Raw genomic sequence first — 15,287 nt, 5'->3', positions numbered from 1 at the left:
GAGAAAACGAGATCGCGCGTCGCGGCATGCATACGAAATAGGCGGTTGGGGCGATATTAAAGTAGTTCCCTCTGTTAGGCGAGGTGCTACCACGGACAAATGGCCCGAAATGCTCGCGAAAAGTTGCGCTCCGCGCGGCAAATTATTTTTCACCGCCGCCGAAAGTGAGCGAGGGAGAAAATGAAAAAAAGGTTTATCATTGTGAAGGAATTGGCGTCTCGCCACCATCAAACCAGTGAAAAATCACTCGTGATACGCACTGTCGAGCAGGAGTACGATGTCCGTAAAGAATGGGTGGCGATTCCAAATCGGTCCCAAAATATCGCTTCTTTTAAATATACGGAATCGATTTTCTTTCTTATCTTAATAAATATTAGAAGATGTGGGTCTTAGGATATACAAAAATATTTTTTTTATTTCGATATCATTCATTAAAAAATACAACCTAAACTTAGATCTGACTGTCAAAGATCATATTTTTTTAGCATTTAATTGCAGTTTTTTCATAGAACGTATTTATGTACCACAGATTTTTACACGTATAGTGTATGATTACATAAGACACACATACATGAAATTGGTAGTAGTACTGCAACATGCGGATAATAAAAAATAAACTTAAACAAATCTATCCCAGATTCGCAGCACAAGATTCGGTTTATTTTATATTTTATTGCGAGTGTTATATTTGAAGAGATAAGTTATTTTATTTATTTGAATATCATTATTTATGCAGTCTTGTTTAAGTAGTTATTGATGGACAGAGGAAATGCCTAAATCATATTTTCCTTCCTATAAATAAAATAAATATTTAATAACAAATCAAAATAAAAACATCTGAGACCGATTTATTATCGCCACCCACCCTTCGCTACGTCGGGAGTTCATTTGGCAAGTCTAACTATTCGCGCGAACTAATCGATGTGAATCAATTCATTACCTCGTAAAGTAAAGGTTTCTCTTATTGCTAATCGATATACCCGCGGCGATTTAACTTCCGTGGTTAACTGACGGACTTCCGAAAGAGTCCCTGGAAAATTAAGCCGGCACGGAGTTCCTTAGCTCGCTCTCTCCTCCTTTGCATGCTCTTTCCGTACGTGGACGGAGGAGGGACGGGAAAATCCAATTTAATCTCAGAATGTTATAAAGTTTCTTTTCCAATTCTTCGAGAACACGAGTGATTTAAGGTCCGTCGAAAGGGCGTGTTAACGAGCTCCAACGGCTCTCTTTACCGGCTCGCGTTTGCAGTGCCGATCCCCTTGCACCCCGATTTACTCGGCGTGCGATCCTATGAACTTCCTCTGCACGGGCTCTTGTGCACAGCCGAGCCCCGGGGACTGAATTCAACATTCAGGCACCTGAGCCTCGGAAATCGAAACGCGACTATCGATGGAATGAAATCCTTTGTAACGGTTCGATGCACTTCGCTATTCCACTCTGTTTTTTTCCCTTCGAATCGTCTATCGCCATTATTCTTGACATAAATATTTAATGCTTTCGTGAATAGTGAAAATATATCGTGTAATCCTATACACATTTATATATCCTTCACTATAATAAATAAATTATAATTATAAAGGGATGAGAGAGAAAATATTCTACGAAATAAAGCAGAAAAAATTAATTATTTTCATTAAAGTAATAAAAATTGTATCGATAAAGAATAATAGCATAATACAATTCCAATTTTGTATTTTTATATTTAGAAAAAGAAAGATTTTTTTCGCGTTTACTATGAAAGTGTTAATGCATTAGATTAAGATATAAATGTAGAATCGCACTTTGGAGGGTTCCCGTCGAGGAACTTTAAATTCGCCGTCAGTAGCTCCGCGGGGAGGTTATTAGCGACTCGTCAACTCCTCTCATATTTCACCCGAGTGACGAAGAATTTTTACATTAGGGCCCGCTGTGCTTTGAGGCGACAATTAAAATATCTCGGAGGCATAGCCGCGCGTCTGTGTAGCGTGAGCTGGCACATGAGCGAACGAACGGGAGGGCGAGAGCGAGCCGCGAATAAAACGAGTAAAATTCTGCGTCTGGCCTTCAAAGAATACTTAAACGGTGGTTGATGAAGGAAAAAAGGCGTTGCAATTAAGCGAGAGACGTTATCCGAGACAGATTGAGGCTTGACAAGTGCGGTAAATGATGGCGTAACGACGCGGCTTTCCAATTATGTTTTTTTTTTTATCACGGCTACATGAAATAATCAAGAAATTTATAACGCAATCTTGAAACAAAATTCATATATGTTGTGTATGCAAGAGGTTATTGTATCTTTAATAAACGCAAAGAGTACGCAGAATTGTTTACGCGCTGCTGTTATGTAAAAAATCGTATCGATAAAGAATAATAGCATAATACAATTCCAATTTTGTATTTTTATATTTAGAAAAAGAAAGATTTTTTTCGCGTTTACTATGAAAGTGTTAATGCATTAGATTAAGATATAAATGTAGAATCGCACTTTGGAGGGTTCCCGTCGAGGAACTTTAAATTCGCCGTCAGTAGCTCCGCGGGGAGGTTATTAGCGACTCGTCAACTCCTCTCATATTTCACCCGAGTGACGAAGAATTTTTACATTAGGGCCCGCTGTGCTTTGAGGCGACAATTAAAATATCTCGGAGGCATAGCCGCGCGTCTGTGTAGCGTGAGCTGGCACATGAGCGAACGAACGGGAGGGCGAGAGCGAGCCGCGAATAAAACGAGTAAAATTCTGCGTCTGGCCTTCAAAGAATACTTAAACGGTGGTTGATGAAGGAAAAAAGGCGTTGCAATTAAGCGAGAGACGTTATCCGAGACAGATTGAGGCTTGACAAGTGCGGTAAATGATGGCGTAACGACGCGGCTTTCCAATTATGTTTTTTTTTTTTATCACGGCTAAATGAAATAATCAAGAAATTTATAACGCAATCTTGAAACAAAATTCATATATGTTGTGTATGCAAAGAGGTTATTGTATCTTTAATAAACGCAGAGAGTACGCAGAATTGTTTACGCGCTGCTATTATGTAAAAAATCGACGAATAAAAAATGCTTCTTCGCGGTATATTACTTCCGCGAAAACACAAGACGAGTAAGTTGACGAAAATAGCTTGTGGACGCATATTCTCTCTACGCTTTTTTTTTTTTATCACGGCTAAATGAAATAATCAAGAAATTTATAACGCAATCTTGAAACAAAATTCATATATGTTGTGTATGCAAGAGGTTATTGTATCTTTAATAAACGCAAAGAGTACGCAGAATTGTTTACGCGCTGCTGTTATGTAAAAAATCGACGAATAAAAAATGCTTCTTCGCGGTATATTACTTCCGCGAAAACACAAGACGAGTAAGTTGACGAAAATAGCTTGTGGACGCATATTCTCTCTACGCTTACAGTGCGAATCATTGTACTTTGACGCTTAGGGATTTCATGGTCGGAACCGAGGAAAGTTTCGACTTTCGTCGTTGTGGATGGAAACGCGGCGGGACTAGAGGGGACGTTCCGATCCCTCGGGAGGGTCTCAGGGACGGGAGAATGTTTCGTTCGATCAATCGAAACCCTGGCGCCATTCGTGCCGATTTGTCGGAAATAAGTCGATCCGTATCCCAGGTGTACGAGGGTTATCGGTGTTCGGCTATTCGCACTCGATTCGTCTCAAACGAAGATAAATGCGTCTTACCCACATTTCACCTATGACCCCTTCTCTTATAGCAGAACAGAGAATTCCGTTCAATATCCTTTGCAACCGAAACGTATTACTACTACCTATATATCCTCTTTTAACACAAGTCGTTCGATATAATCGAATATCACGTATATTTATATCATCGTAAATGCAAATACGATAAATTAATCTGGGATAATCGTAACATAAAAAGATCCTCCCACACTTATTATTACAATTACGTAGAGAAACATTTTACTTGCTATCCAAATATAACGTCGATCTTGCGTCACATTAATTTGCTTGCGTTTAGTGCGAATACCGCAGAAATGTCAGAAAACGCCGTTGCCTATACACATTGGTATATATGTGTGTGTGTATTGCATATATATATATATATGTGAGCGCGAAACGTGACAATTTATTCCACGAATATTCGATGTGACATCCGAGCGGTCGGCTTCTCTTGCTTCTTCTCCTCTTTCTCTCGTCGCGCAATTTGTGTGCTTTACCGGCGGTGTTTTGTGCCAGGGGGAAAAAGCCGACGGGACATTATATTCCGGACGCTTCGCTTCTTCGCATCTCTTTCTCTCTCTCTCTCTCTCCTTTCTACGTTACACGGAATACCGTATAATTTATGCACCCTGCGAGCGCGTTCATAAAACCCAAATATTTTAAAACAAGGGTAAAAGAGCGGAAAGAGCGCGCGCGTACGGCGGCTTTGCTCTTTGCGCGAAATGACGGTTATACCGGTTAGGTAAAGAGATGGGCTTACCATGAAAATCGGGAACTCCTTTTGTATGACGAAGGAGTAAAGAATGTCTTACCTCCCTGTTTTGTTTCCCTCGCGACAATCTAGACTCAGATGGGAGGAAACAGAAAGAAACGCGATATTGCGCTTCTTGATTTAGATTAAATTGTGATTTAACCTCAGTTTAAAAAAATATATTCTGGATATTTTTATTGGACAATATAAATTGTATCACGCGCTCAACAAATTAAAACTGATTTTTTTATTAATACTTTTTTATTTTCTCGTTTAATATCATACATATTAATCGTGTCGTCACAAAATAAGAGTGCTTTTAACAATATTAAAACGTACATTTTCTGAGTGTTATAAAACTGACTGGAAAGTTTAATTCTCCTGAGATATAAAACGAGAAAAAGAAGTTTCCTATAAATCAGAATAGACCATGTTATTCGTGTGTGGCTAGTCAGATTGAGGAAAATCCGCTATTGTTTTCGCATTCAGCTGGCCGCTCTAACATGGCCCGCGTAATAAATATTCGTACTCGCCTGTAGGATTACGCCCGCCAGGAATAATATTCCTCTTTGTGGATCTCGGCTCCTTTGTTGCGGCCTTTCGCCAATGTCGGTGGTGACGTCAACTACCGCCGACGTAACGAAGCGCCTTTAGAAATTGCCGTCTTTGTTTCGGACAACCCCCCGTCAAAATCTCAAACAAAAGTTACTGATAAGGGTTCGAATTGTTATGGTAAATACACAAGTATCCTTGCGTATTAAATCGTTTCCATTTTCGTATTCAATTTTATATATAATACTTCAATTTTATATAAAGTTTTATATACATCTCTTGATTCTTACTTTTTTATCTTAATCTGTCAAAAAAATGGCATTAAAATTCGAGGCTGTATTCTATATACATACATGTATATAATTTTAATGTATTTTAATTAACACACACAAGGATGATACGATATTGGATATCAATTCGAATCAATCATTGAAATGCTACTCTTTACGCAAAATCAAAAGATTTATATTATACATGCTTATCATTGTATCGCGATTTCCATCCCTAAGATCTTATTTACCAATGCAACAATTCCTCCCACTTTTCACTTTTTTTTACTCGAATAAAGCGATTCATTGCCTTTCTCGCGATCCTTTTATACGTTTGCACAAATGACTGGGCGTGTCTCGTTTATTCGCAGGAGGCAAACCCTACGAGAAAAAGTTTATTCATCAAGGAAGGACTAGCCCGCCAAGTGGTCGGCTTTGTGATTATAAAGACCATGGAAAACTTGTATACAGGCTATATGGCCAGCATCCAAAGCACTTCATTCAGATTCATTCTCATGCTGTCTGCAATTATCTCAAATTATGCATGGTTACAGTTAAAAAAATTACTTTGACAGTCTTCTTTTTCAGAAGAGCCAATATTGTGTAAAAGATATCGAGATACTTAATATTTATAATTGTCTTATTATTTAATTCTTGTACTATTAACATCAACTATAGACACATTTTTTAATTTAATTTTTTTTATTTTTATGTAAATGACGGAGATGAAAAAAAAATGCGTCACAATAATCGGCATAGTCTTTCTAGTCGTAGTCTTTCTTGATGAATAAATTTCATGAAATACACAGTTTCGAAAAATAATTATCAATCGAATGTATATTAAGACGACGACAATATGTATACCGTTAGCAATAAGTGGAAACAATTTTGCCCATGTAGTTAACTTCGTGATTGCGGCGAGATTTTTTTTATTGTTTCAAGCAGCGCGTGGATATTCAACGAAGGCTAGGAATTCGCCATAATATCGTGCCTGCGTGCTCAACTATTCTAATAGCCGACTGTCACGAATCCCCCATCGTTTTAAAAGGCCTTCATCCGTGTAAAAGCCTCGGTGATTCGGCGCTAATTATGAATAACGACAGTTTTTAACACTTCGTGGCACGCCAACTTGCTCGGCCGTTCCTGCTTGCAGCTTTTCTTTTTCGAAATATTTTTCAGGCTTGAGAAACAATGTCGCGAACTATCTACGGAGATATCATAAAAATTAACGGCGATACCGTAGTAGCATATAATTACTTCGAGTATGAGCTAGAATAAATTGTAAAGATGATAATTTTCTTCTTGATACAAACATAAAGATCGACGATTGATAGCATAAATTGTTTCATAAAATAGCGTATTAATATCTGTTGTAATATATTTATGATGCCACTGTGTATTGAGACAAAAGAGAGAGAGATTTCTCTATTTTATTTTTAAAATTATTTTCTTTCAAGTATATTTTATACAACTCAAAAGAGACGGAGAATAGAAGTATATTCGTCCAGTTATATTTACAAATAACTTCAAACGTAAGACAATAGCCTTTAAAATTCATGGAATTACACAATTCAAGCTATCATGTGATTTATATATGCGGGAAATCTGGCAAGAACCCACCTTAATTTTAGCTAAAATCAGGTTAATGTCAATTTTCAGAACAAAAGTTTTGCCCGTATAAATGTAGAATTATCGATTCTGATAATAACTATTTGATCATCACTTGACAACATTTCTCGATATTATAAATAGATTTTAAATATTATAAAAACGCGAATATTTTATTTTTACAATTTTAAATAATGAAAATATTATTAATATTATAAATATTATTATTAGAAATATATGTTGCCACTAAGAAAGGTAGCTAATATTTGCGAGCTGTACTCGTGACGTATTTAAAGTCATCTTCATCAGTCTGCTGACTTCCCTATTCAGTTTGTTAAAAGCCGCTCCATTACTTTCTATGTAAAGGCAAAGTCGCCAAAGTAAAACGGAGAGTATTGAAAGAAAGATTTTGTATACGCGCCACTTGAGTGTTCGCTTTCTTGAGCGGTCAAACGGCTCGTAGTCCATAGAATAAACTTGAGGAGGGTCAATCGAAGGTCTAATCCGCCCCTGGGCTTTAGAACGGGGTGCATCGGCCCAATAGAATGGGGGTTTCGCGGGTCTCTCCCTGGTCCGATCACCTTCCCCCGAATCCATTCATACACGGGACCAGTCAGCAAGTTTGAAATTACATCGGCTAACGAACCACCGTCTCCATCCTCACCTCGACAATGTTTCCCTCTCTCATTCCGCCCCCGCTATTTCATTCCTCTCGGCTCGTACCTGTTTTGGAAGAGAAATAAAATTCTCGGTGGCGGTCAATCCACCGAGCAACTTCCACGGCAAAATTCTTCCTCCTTTCGATCCCTCGGATCGCCGCGAACGAAAACCCCTTAATAACGTTCGCTCCTGTAAATCGCGGTAAGATCCTCGAGAAACGCTGACCACGGTTTACCAACGAAGGTAACGCGCTGGAGCCGCTTTCTTGCCCTGGCTAATACTCATCCTTCGTCTTCATCTTGCTATCTACCAACTCCAGCAAACGAAAGAGCTTCGGCCGCATTCTCCCGTTTAAATCGCTGCACAATCTCCAATAAAAGCGGATTTCCGAGTGTTTTCTTGGCGAAATCGAGGTACTGTAATTTCTTGGACGAAAAATGTGAGATTTGCGAAAAAGCTTTCAATATCTAATAAATGCTATTCGAATGAAACATACTCGCACTAATTGTGGATAAACAGCAATAACTCTTTCTTCTTAATTAGAATTAAAAATAGTCATTTTTGTACAATCTTCAACAAATATTTTTGGAAGGTGTTACGTTTTTTTCTTTGATGGCGTGTCACAACAGCATGTCCGAGATATTCGAAGATTACAGTAGATTGTTACCAGGAAAAAGCAATGTCGCGAAAGTACTTTCTTGTGGTTTCAACGATTGAACTTCCTGCTATTTCGAAGAGACAAGAGATGAGCAGGGAAGGAGACATTTGCTCCTTCGATGGTAGTGAATAAACGTAGAACGGTCGCTACCATATACATATATGCGATGCATATAAACCATTCGTCACTCCTCACTGTTCGCGAATCGCTCGCGAGATCGGCGAGTGTCCTCGAAACAATTTATGCTGCTGGGCGCGCACCACGTCCAACGTGCCTTATCTGGACGCGGGCGCCCTGCACTGATAAGACGGCGAATGGTTTCGCACCGGATGGCGCGGGAGTACAAAAGGAAAGGACGTGACGTAAGTGCGTGTAGGAGCGCCTCTTTATCCTGTCGTCGCCAGACACGTCCGCTATGATTCGTATATACGATGGGGTGAGTTTCCCCCTGGTGAGAGGAGAGAAACACCTTTGTACGATAGAAGGGAAATATGTTTTTTTCGACAAAAATCTCTTTAAAATTTTTCAAATATATTTAACGCCGCGGATAATTTTTACTAATTAATCTCCGCAATTTTATACATTTAACGCAATTGTTTCGAATGATTTAATATTTTACTTCTTTAATTTTATATTTTACCGATTTATATTTGTATTTTAATATTGTTGATTGGTTTAATCTTTTGCACATCAACTCTAGAAGATGTAAATATAAAAAAGAGATAATGTACTTTTTAATAATATTATAGGATAAAATCGCTATCATTCCGCGAATAAACAGACAAATTGGACAGAGGAAGAATGTGTTAATAAATTCGCAAAATGGAATGAATTAAAGTCACGCGAATTTCACGCGACATCGATCGCAACGCGACATGCAGCGAATGTCTAGAGTGCATCTGGAATCTAAATATAGAATAAACTACAGATCGGTGGCATATGGACCGTTCGTGACCCGTGACAACATCGTGCGCGCACGTCGCATTAAAATACCTAATTAAAACGATAAAGTACATTGCTCTCAAAAACTTAAAAAAAAAAATGTGAAATTGATTACTCGAAAGTATCAAAATTTGTTGCTTTTTTTGCGATATCAATTAGATCTCGATATGCGGTATGTGTTATTTTGTATCAAAAATAATCTGTCATTAGATCGCGTGTAATTTGACAGCTCCAATATTGAAAATATTAATAGTGCACAAGTATAATTTTACTCGTTCGATGTGAGTTTAATACCATATTATTTTGAAAGAACGAAGAAAATTGTAATATACTCTTCTCGAGTTTGCAATGATAAAAAAAGCTGAAAGGCTGTCATCACGGAAATTGCGTATTCTGACAACTTTTTTAACGTCGAGATCGCGGCGAGCCACATCCGCTCTCGTCGTCGAGACCATTTATTAGCTATTAGCTATTAGCATTGCTATGCTTTCGAGCAATCTCATCACTCAGTTCATGAATCTTCGAAGCGCGCACACCAAAGGAAAGCTAACCGCGCGTATGCAAGAATAATGAAAAAAAAAAAGAAAAAAGAGATAGCGTCTCGTAGTATCAGACTGAGGATTCGCAGACCCCGGAGAGTATTAGATCTACTCAGAGGGCTGCTCAGCCGCGTGTACGTGTGCAGTCGGCGTTCACACATTCGTGTGCGGTTAGTTGCGGCACGGATTAACGGTTACGGCCGCAGAGCTCGGACCGCCGGAGCGAGAGGAGGATGCTGGAGGAAGAAGAGGAAGCTGCGACTCGCGAGCCCGCGAGTGAAAGAGAGATCGAGGAACGCGGAGAGCGAGAGGAGACAGTGCGGCCGGTTTAAATGCATTTGTATTTGCATTTACATCGGCCCGGCTAGGCGGGTAACACGGCCGTGCGACCAAATTGCCACCGCGCGACGAGCGTACCGGCGGATTCCTCGGAAATAACGTCGTAAATAAAGCGTGCGCGACTCTACACTCGTTCCGACTTTTTCGGTTCGCCTCTTCGATTTTCCTCCGCGCGTGAGGAAGAAAGCGTAGTCGGCGCGCCGAGACGCGCGTAATCTACGGGAAGTCTCGCGCCGCCTACGGTTGTGCGAACACGCATGCACGCACGCATGCAACGCGCCTGCAAATCTAAGGGAGACGAAAGAATACGATAGCGCCGGGGCTACCTCTCTCGGAATGCCCGGAGCGCATCGGGCGTACTGTAAGCGATAATGCGGTCCGGAGTCCTGCGGAGCGAAGTCTATCATTGAAGAAGTGCACGTGGTCACGGAGCGATACGATACGATCGGCGGGTAGGGGTTTCGTCCCGTTGTTTGCGCGTTTCAATTATGGCGCACGAAAGAGAAGAAAGGAGACGTGAGTTGGCGAGATTTTCGGTAAGGTATATCGCATCTTTATAGACGATAATAATAAGGAAATTTATGTAATACGTTTCTCTTGATAAGATTCCCACTATTTGCTTTTTTTTTTGAGAGAGTCTAATCGCGCTTAATAAGAAGTTAGATGCGTTCAACCACGCGAAGATCCCTCTCGTGATGAAGTTTCCTGAAGGAGGGTCTAATGCGGAAACAATGAGAGGAAATGAAATTTTCGCGACTGACGAAGTCGAATAAGGTGGTATCTTTCGAGTATTCGGTCGGATAGAAAGAAAGCACGAAAAGAAACTAAACGTTTCGAAAGAAGCAAGGAGAAGAGATGATGCACTTTGTGTGCTCGAAATTAAAACACGAGTTGACAATACCTTGGGAAATCGTGAGTTTTATCGAACAAACGCAGACGGAGCCACGAGAATGCAACAAACAAAACTCGAAAGATCGCCCGAAGACAAACGGGAAGAAATTGTTGGCTCTCAATCCATTAGGCGATCTATTAAGTTTCGTGAAAAATAAACACGAAAGATTTTTACGGAAATTAAAGAAATTCTGTTCAAATTTACGTATCTAATTTTATTAGCAATTCAAGATAATTAATACTCGCTACTTTACATCTTTATACAGCAACTTTTCTTGACGCAACCAAGTGTTTTATTTTCTACCAAAAAAAAAGAAAATACTTTTTTTCTCGTTTGACAAACTCTCTTTCAATCTTGAAGAGGTTCTTGAAAAGTTAAATTGGCGCTTACACTCGCCATTCCAACTGCCATGCGAAATACGAAGTGGCAATCTTGACATTTTCTCTCCGTTGCAATCTTGGCATTTTCCTTTTCCGCTGACGATACCTTACCAATTCGTCTCGCGACCGGATCTTGCAACAAGATGGACTCTCCAGCGGCAATAATCGAGACATCTGGAGCGAGTCACTATCTATGCGAAAGATCGAACGGCTCGATCTAGCCCGGTTCTCGAGGACTCCGATACACGCGGCGCGACGTGTCCGCGTTCGAGGTAACAAGAGCGTTATCGGGAGCATCCTCTCCTCCTCGTCCTCTTATGGAAACGCGTCCGTGCGTTCGTGCCTCGTCCCACACGGGGGTGTTCGCTCCTTCTCGATTTTTTTCTTCTTGTCCCCGCCTTCTTCTCGTTGTCATCCTCGTCGTCGGCCAAGATTCAACCTGGATACGATAGCGGGACCGACAACGATATCGATACCGATGGTAACAAAGCCAGCGATTTATAGCGGCGATTTATTGCCGTATTTATAGCGGCCCTCCAAGGCCCTCCCTTCCTCCCCCGTCATGTGTAACGTCGCTTAAGTTCGCGCGTAAGGCGCTCTGTGCTACGCGTACCGTGATAAAGAGAACGATTTTTGAAATTCTCGACTGCAACTCAGTTCTCGAAGAAAGAGAAGCGATAAAAAGCTTTGGATCGCGAGAGAACGCACGGATATCTTCAACTTGATACTATTTCAAGCATATGAAAAGTTATCGAGTCGCTATTAATACGTAATGCGAACATTCTGCCAGTAATCGACGAACGATATATGCATCGACGAATTACGCGAAACCACGATGAATTATCGGCATCATTGCGGTTTGCAGCGTTGTAAATGGAGTATGCGCTCGTAGAGATAGATACGTGGCCATTCATTAAATTTAATGCGCGTATGGTCGGCACATATCAATTACCCACTTGAATTTAATATGTGGATTTCAATTTATGTATAACGTCACGGCGCAAAGTGCCTAGCAGACAAAATTCGAAGGCCATTGTGCGCTTATCGCAATTGTCAACTGTGCTCATCCATCATCCCTTTTTACGCCTCTGGAGACCTGTAATGACAAGGTTTAAAACGATTTAGTTTTTGACAAATATCACCCGTTATATCATGGATGATTTGTTCTATTTCGATACACGATTTTGATCGGGCTTTTTCTCGCCAAGTGTCGTCCGTCGTGTACATCCTCACCGTCTGACGTTTGGTGGTCGTGTAGAGGATGACGGTCGATTCTTCAGAAACCGGAACTAATCTCCGCGGTACGACAGTCGGTTCTTCACTGTCAGCGTCCAGGGAATGCGATACTGGAGCATGGAACCCGCCGGTGCGTTTCTTTCGACGTTTGCTCTCTTCCTTCATCCATCAGTATCAGATCATGAAACTTTTTTCAATTCTTTGTCCCTCTGACAGTTATCGCTTTTACGAGAAACCTCGAAATAGAATCGCCACAAGAATCTGTGCAAAAAGTAGCGTTATTTATCAAATCTAGCGCACAACTCGAGATTACTGAAATTTTTCAACGAAATTTCTCTCTCTTTATTTTATCATTTTAGATATCATATTTTATAAAATATGATTATATGACAAAATTATATTAAAGTTACCCACAACACGTATAACTCTAAATTTTTCAAAATTATCTATTAATTATGTTATTATTAGATTACTATCACTCCTCGTTATGAAATTTTGGAATCGTGTTGCAAAATACAGAGAAAGAGGGAAAAAAAGGAGAGAGCAATAGAGAGAGAGTTGAAGATATAATTAACAAATACGATTTGAATTCTCGTTGCGCTTTTTACTTTCAAAATTGGCTCGAAAGAGGATAAAATAAAACAATGAATATAAAAAAACGTGCGGATTCAAATTAGTATGCGCATGCACGGAACTTTAAAGTTAAAACCGGTACGAAATTGCATTTGTGGAACGACGAGAGGCGCGCTGGCAATTTGTTAATTCGAAACATCGTCCAGTAAAGGGGACGGGCTGCATGATTGCGTCATTAACAGCGAAAAAGCCCACGACGAACGGTACAATATGTAGCGATATTACATTTTTAATATTACACGACCAATTGGGGATCGTAGATCGAGAGAACATGTTTATGCATGAATCCACCTGTTAAAATGCGACGCGCACTGACACAATTTATGTTTGATAATTAATGCCATTCCGCGAGATAGAAGTGCATGGAAATGAAAGCGAAATGAATTGCATTATTAACATGACGCATCCATAACCGGCTATCAGAGATTCGAACAATTGCGCTTTTTGCTCTATCTGGAAGAAAATTATTAGAATATCATGTATTTAAATCTCACATATTTTTAACTGTCGACCAGAATATCTTTTTTGGTAATATGATTTTTATCCTTCACATTGCTGATTGGAAATTAAATAAAAAGCTTAATAAAAAGTCGAACTGACAAAAAAAGTTATCATACAAAATTGCGCGGGAAGCTGAAGAAGAGACGCTGACGATCTCATGGGCAAAATGCTTCAAGTCGAGCCATGCATATGAGAGATATGAGAGTGATTTGTTAATACGATAAATTATACCACCAGCATCAAACGCAAGGAAAGAGTGCCGCCTAAAAAGAAAAGAAGAGGAGAATAAGATTCAGCTACATATATGATGGCCAGATACAAGCCAGATAATTGTCTTTTGATTCAGCTTTGAGTTATAGATCACGTCGACATACTTCGTTGCCGCTGTGCATTCAAGTCATTGACCTATCTAGTAAAAGATGTTTTTTTATTTTTAATTGCGCGATTGGTGCAATTGCCAATTGTGCGAATGGAGAATACAAGGAAAGGAAAAACGCTAACTATTGTACAATGATTTCAATGCCTTAAAGGTAAACCAATTGAAGCCATTCACTCCGATATAAGCTGTGATTATGCGCGTTTCTAAAGGAGGACACTGGTTAACGTGAGTTTTTCTTCTTTCTCTATTCGAACAGCAAAGTTCAGAGATTAACTAACAGTTTCCTTGAGTTAAACGCTACTTAGAAACTTCGATGTTCTCTCGACTGTTATCCGACGATAGTTTAAGAACGTAATTACTCGATACAGTTCTCGATGTAACTAACGTTCAAAGTTTGTTTTGATTCAATTTAAGGAAATGCGAGAAGACGCTGATTTAATCGGCACTTAATGTTTTAATTAAATCGTATTTAATGTAACCAGGAATATATTAAAAAAGAATAAAAAAATTATAAATGTTTTTTCCAGTATTTAATACATGTACATATATTATTATTTTGCGTCAATTTGTTTCACGAAAAAATTTGGGAATCCAACAGAATCTAATAATCTCTATATTTAATTAGATTGTAAGACGTATAAATATACATATATAAAATACCGAACAGAAAGTTCTTACGATTTACGTGACAGCGACGTTCGTTTAAGCGCGTAGCGGACGAGATTGCGGCGACTCTCGTCCGCGCGCTCACGCTGTAAACTTCTGTTAATTAAGCGCCGGATTTAATTCGATGCGCGGGGTGCGTCCGGGGGCCAATTTTCCGCGAATCGTCATTTATCGGGGCCAGCCTGCAAGGGTTATGCAAATTACGCCGCTGGCATAATTCAGCACCGTCGCACCGGCAGCTCGTCGCTGTGCGGATTAAAGCCGGGCGTTCCCATGCAAATGTCTCTCGCGCAGATTGCTACGGTTCGAAGGAAGATGCGCGGTGACACGAACAAATCAAGACATTGATACTCGCTTACCACCGTGAAGGGAATAGGATTACGTGTTGAACAAATTCGCTGGGCTTGAAATATTTCATTGCCTCGATCCATTCCACGTTACAATACACTCTCTCTTTCTATCTCTCTTTGCTTCTATAGGACGACAATGATGCATATTAGAATACGAAAAGCGCAGTTCTATATTTGGTTGTACAATACTCAATCAATTTATAATTTATTTTATATTATTTTTAATAACTTTATTAATATTAATTACTTATTAATTATTTATTTATT

Source organism: Formica exsecta, unplaced genomic scaffold (genome assembly GCF_003651465.1).
Source record: "Formica exsecta isolate Colony F162 unplaced genomic scaffold, ASM365146v1 scaffold17, whole genome shotgun sequence".
Lineage (NCBI taxonomy): Eukaryota > Metazoa > Arthropoda > Insecta > Hymenoptera > Formicidae > Formica > Formica exsecta.
The sequence above is the reverse complement of the archived record's forward strand: the minus strand, read 5'-3'. Positions refer to the sequence as shown.